The sequence below is a fragment of the Monopterus albus genome, unplaced genomic scaffold (genome assembly GCF_001952655.1).
Source record: "Monopterus albus unplaced genomic scaffold, M_albus_1.0 scaffold209.1, whole genome shotgun sequence".
NCBI classification, from domain to species: domain Eukaryota; kingdom Metazoa; phylum Chordata; class Actinopteri; order Synbranchiformes; family Synbranchidae; genus Monopterus; species Monopterus albus.
In genome coordinates this window covers 675,279-680,826 of record NW_018128089.1, presented here as the reverse complement: position 1 = coordinate 680,826, position 5,548 = coordinate 675,279, and the positions used below count along the sequence as shown (strand labels likewise).

The window sequence follows — 5,548 nt, the reverse complement described above, 5'->3', positions numbered from 1 at the left end:
TTCCTGGCTTGTCCAGTCCACATGTCCGTGTCCTCGAGCAAGACACTGAAATGTCCAACTACTGTGTTGTTACACAGCACTCTGTTTCCATTGAGAATGAATGGACTGCTGTGATTAACCCAGTGCTTTGTCTCCGTATGTGCTCAGTGTTTCGCAGAGCAGCCATGCACTTTGGCCATAAGGGGGCTCACATACAGTCAAGAGCCTTTGCAGCACTCACAAGGGTGAATGATCTTTAAAAATATTCCTCTATCCAAATTATGATACAGATCAACATCAAAATTTAATCATGGCCCCATACCCCACCTCTCCTAAAATTTCATCCAAATCCACTCATTACGTTTTGACTTGTGCTGTTTAAAAACACAAACCAACAACCACCCACAAAGCATAACCCCCCACCATTGGCAGAGGTAACAATAGGCTCAGGTGTTTTAGGTTATGTTCACACTACAGGCCTTAATGCTCAATTTTTTTATTGTTTTTAGTGAGATCTGTTCTTTTGTTAATGGTTCACATTTAGGTTTGTGACATCTGTGCAGCTCCTGTGTGAACACTGAGCTCCTAAACTGCCATTCGTGCACAGATTTGAATGTGAGCTATGTGCGTAAAAATTTCCTCAAAAACTGATTGGTTATAACACGTTCCTTCCAGTTTAGCATGAACAGATGCTTCTCCATAAATGTCCAACACATTTCAAACCACCTCGTCTCTCCACTCACTCTCATCACTGCTGCTGCTCTCCTGCAGACCAGTTTATTTTTACTGGTCTGCGAATGATGACAACTGGTAACATGCACAGAGGAGTGGGATGTCAAGAAGACCACATGAGCTCTGAACGAAGTGTTCTGACAGCGGTTACATAGTCCAAGATTGGATATGAACTGGGTCTAGAAGCACACAAGTCCAGACCAAAATCTAATCTAAAAAAACAAATCTGATTTGGTTTGTTCACACATTTGTATAAGATCAGATCTGAGTCACTTGGAGGGGGAAAACAGTTGGGTTTGGGTCACTTCAATGTGAATGTAGCTTTTAGCATGTCAGGTTCTGTTTGTGTGTGCTGCCCTTTAGAGAATATTAGACAGAGATGACACAGTTTTTGATGTAATTATTTGTAAGGTTTGGTTTTGCAGTACCCCTCAGCAGTTTAACAAACTAAAGTGTGGCTTTAATAAAGCTGTGGACATGGACACGACGCAACGCTGTTTCTTTTGTAAGATATTATTGTACAAATTAGATTCAGGCTATTCCCAGCCTCTCTGTGTTTTGATGTAAGAGCCTGAGCTTGTATTACTCTTATAAGGCCTGTGTTGAGCTGCTGCGTTGCAAGTGCATGTGATCATAATGTTTTATAGATCAGCTGTGATTTTTGCTCATGATATGATGTGATACTCGGCTGCTCCTTGGCTACTGTGCAGAATCTGGTTGCACAATGACAAGATGGCAGCTGCTGTATTCACAATTTTGGCTTTACTTTAAGGAGTGAAACAGAGCAGCTAAAAGTCTGTAGGATACAGTTACAGCAGAGAACTACAGGCAGGGACAGTCTGCCTTAGGTGAGCTGTTGATCAGCTACTTGACCAATCACTCATCACTCTAATTGTTTATTGGTTTTTGTATCCATTTACTATTTCAGCTGGGATTGGCTTCAACCCCCCAAAACACAAAACTGTTATAACTGGTAGAGGACCGTTGTCTCCTACAGTTTCACCAAGTATCTTAAATGAACATGTTTTTACACCGGGGCCGTGAGCTCAGCAAGATACACAGAGGAAAGCTCAAAGCCCCTGGGACGTAATGAAGATGAACAGTTCACTTCCTGCTCTCTGCTGGACATGACCAAGTCATCCAGCCTGGCCCCAGAGGTCCTGAACAGGAAGACATCACAGTCCAGCCAAAAAGAAAGAAACAAACAAAAACCACACACCACATTTTGTCATTTGTATTTAATTATTTTTATCTCAAACTTTTGTACCTAATCGGCCTTACAATATACTCACAAATGCTGAAAGACGACTTGTCAGTGAAGCTGATGCCATGATATACTCCAGCTCATGGTTGCTGTTGTTCCCTGGCAAGTGCATGTTTGTGTTTATTAGTGTTCATAACAAGCTAGACATTTAAGGATTCAACAAGCCTTACAAAGTAGAAAATGTTGGGATGGTAGTGTCACTTGTCCGTAGCTACAGTACTACACAGTTTCCGTCAAGTCTCGTGCCACTGGGAAATACAGCATGGACCCCATAAAAGTGGGCCACACCACGGTAGCTGGCACAGATCACCGTCTGTCAGGCAAACTCACAAAAGGTGGCAGCAGACACCTACTGTATATGACCACACAGAACAAACAGCCCTCTGGTGACAGATGTCAGTCGTTCCGCAGCAACAAAAGTGATACATTAATGTGTCACACATGCTAATTCCTCCACGGCTCCCACTTCACTCTCTATTTTAGTCACCGTGTCTGTTTGTGCCACTCATTCACAGCCGCACACACAGGAGAAACAGTTGCTGGTGGCTGAGACTCGTATGTTCCACAAACACACATTGTCTAGACATAAAGGCACAACAGGCATGTGGATCTCTGTGAAGCACGAAGGGGGAGAGAGAGAGCAAAGAGATACCAGTTCTCATCCTTCAGCAGATTTGGTTTAGGTTTTGACTGACTAATGAACCTGAAGTCACTGCTCAGATTACAGCAATTAATTTTCAATCCCCATGTCTAACTGAAGCTGAATGAAGTGTAACAGGAGAGCTGTTCTTTCATTAGTCTCTGACTAATATCTTCCTGCCCAGCCTCAACATGCTGTTTGATAGTGAGAAGCTTTATTCAAGTCATAACATTGCAATGCTCTTGACAGTTTAATGGCACAGCGCAATTCTTTACACAACTACACTGTAAACTAACCGGCCTCAGTACAGAAAATTATTTTTGGAGAAAGGAGCCATTCACCTCATGTTGAGACATGAGTGGACCACCGTGGTTAGTTTTGATTTGGGAAACAGACACGTTAAAGGTGTGTTCCTATTATGACATTTACAACCTCTAGCATCACTGTGGAGCTTTTTTTTTTTTTTTTTTTTTTTAAACATGTGGGCTCCTGTTTTGTCTGTCTCAGGGACACTGCTGACAAGTAAACAGGGATGTAAACAGTCCAGGATTAATACTTTGAAATGGAGTGTTTTAAAAGAGAGGTGATGCATTCGACAGCAGACTCGGAGGAACATAAGCATTAATTTAGAGCTCTAAGCTCAGTTTTCATCTTCACATTACAAAAATAATCTGGCTCTTAAGCTGCTGAATACTTCACTATGTACACAGGCTGCTGTGTCTCTCTCTACTGCTTCTCAAGGTTGATGAGATCACTAAAACTGTTGCTGGATGCTGAACCATTCATATGAAATCTGTAGGAAAGAGTAATAAATCTTCTTCACAGTTTGGTTGTATGAAAAGACAATACCAATCCCAGTACTGGGCTTGATACTGCCCTCAGGTTCTTGTACTCATAAAAATAATCCAATACAAATGCACTTTTACCACTTTTCAGCAACAAAATGCTGCTGGTTGCTTATGCTTGGGCAGAGGAGGAGGAATTTCAGTACATGCAACAAAATCTGCCAGTATGGAGAGATTATGAGCACTTTTGTCAAGTGCGTATGAGACGGCTTGCCTGGTCCACTGCTCACCCACTGAACCCATACAGTGTTTGTTATGCTGAGTGAGAAGAAAAGACGTCTACTGAGCTATGTATGAAAATGAGTTGAGTTCTGGTGGACTTGAGACCAAGCAACTCTTCTAGCAGCAGTATCTGTCCCCCAGAGAAGCTGCTGTTCACAGCAGCACAGGAGAATGGTGCCTCCGACAGCGGTCAGCTTAACCTAAGAGCCTACTTCCTTTTTTTTAAATTGCAGTTTTAAATCTCTGACTGTGGCATTAGCTTTTGTGTTCTGGGAAATATTTCAGCCAGTTCCATTGTTATATGTAATTGGAGAGGTGGCAGTGCCATGTTTGTTTACACAGAAGGCTTTATATAAGTTTTTGGAAGTGAACAGCAGCCTCCTGCTGTACATTGTAATTCCAATAACATTAAAGAATAAAATTAAAATGGTCTCTAAAGTGATTGTATTTATATGATGCTGTAATTGTTTTTTAAATGTATCTGCTCATACTTGTTCTGAAATAAGTGATATCAGTGCATTTCTAAAAAAGGCCCAGAACGAGCTGTTGTACACTGAAATTAGACATCTTTCAACCTAAAAAAAAAAAAAAAAAAAGGCGTGCTGGAAAGTGTGCTTAAACGCTAACAATGTTCCTAATCAACATGATTTGAGGAGTAAAGTGAATGATACGCTGAACAATTAGTCATATCAGAGACTTTTGGAGGTTTTACATTGGCTTGACTTAAAATGCAGCCCTTACTGAGTTAATGGTAAGAGATTGTTTAGGTTGATTTAAGCAAATTGACCTTAGAGGAAAACTGAATGAGTTTAAAAAGAAATGCTTGTTCCACAGCAGTTTAACAACGGGCTGCGCGAAAACACAACTGTGTTTTTAACAAACTGTGCATTTATGTGAAGTCTCTGTTCTTTACTATAGATAAGTAAAATAGTCATGATGAGAGGGTAGTGACTACATGTAACCTTTTAAAGTCCACTTTGTTCCTGTGCAGTACATTTTGTTCACACTACTTCAAGTCTGCCAACATGAAAAATGGAACAGAAGCTGTGGAATATTTCCAGCTACATAGAAGTACAAAAAGTCTTGTGTTTATTTTACTTGTTGTAATCATGTAGCTTAAATAAAGAGTTGGACTACAATTAGTGTACTCTGTATACCACTCAGTCACAGTGGATTAATGGTATTCTAACATCCTTAGAGGGAAACCGGTGTCAGTACTTAATATGTGATGGTGCAGTGAGCACAGAGCACAATAAGTATGCAGTGTGTATGAAATGAAAATGGCAGGTCAGATAGCTTCTCAACTTACCTGCACTTGTCTCTTTCCTTATATCCCTTGCCTGTCTGGCAAGTTTAATTCCAAGTCCTCACCAGTTAGAATCATTCCAGATTTCCTCTGCGTTTCTGTTATTTGTTCAGTGGAACTTTTTCATATTATATTTATTTATTTTTTACCTACTGTCAGAGTCGACTCCCCGTAAAGACCATAAGAAAAATCTGCGATGATGTCTCTGCAGAAGATTTCTTTATAACATTCCCCAAGTGTCCGGTCAGGCAGCAACAACAAAAAGTTAGCCTGCTGTAGTTTCACTCATCTGCAGCAGGACTGTTTCACCCTTTTTAAGTGATGAATCCTAAGCTGAGCCCTCACGTCTGCTCCTCAGATCTGTTGTCTTCCTCCCAGAGACTCAACCTACCTCTGTCTTCCTGCCATTACAAATGAGATAATTATTGTTGCTTGAATTAAAGCTGTGAGCTGTAGAAACGCCCCTTACTCCTCCCTTTGACAGCAGGGAGATGATGGATCATGGAGGCACGAGACAGAGGCTCCCAGTACCCCCACTTAAACCCTTGTCCCCTGCTGAA

General features: G+C 41.1%; 2 protein-coding genes across 3 annotated transcripts in view; one reads left to right on the top strand and one right to left on the bottom strand.

The window, feature by feature from the left end:
- The window catches only part of LOC109970843 (angiopoietin-related protein 2-like), a 15,407-nt gene extending 9,919 nt beyond the window's left edge, over nucleotides 1-5,488 (bottom strand). The window contains exon 1 of one of the 2 annotated variants that reach the window (XM_020618694.1): nucleotides 5,142-5,488. The gene's annotated coding sequence lies outside the window, so the exon portion shown is untranslated. Of the gene's footprint in view, nucleotides 1-4,991 lie in introns of both variants that reach the window. The other variant, XM_020618692.1, reaches the window with a different exon arrangement.
- The window catches only part of LOC109970842 (ras-specific guanine nucleotide-releasing factor RalGPS1), a 76,925-nt gene that overhangs the window by 30,086 nt on the left and 41,291 nt on the right, over nucleotides 1-5,548 (top strand). The window lies entirely within an intron of this gene.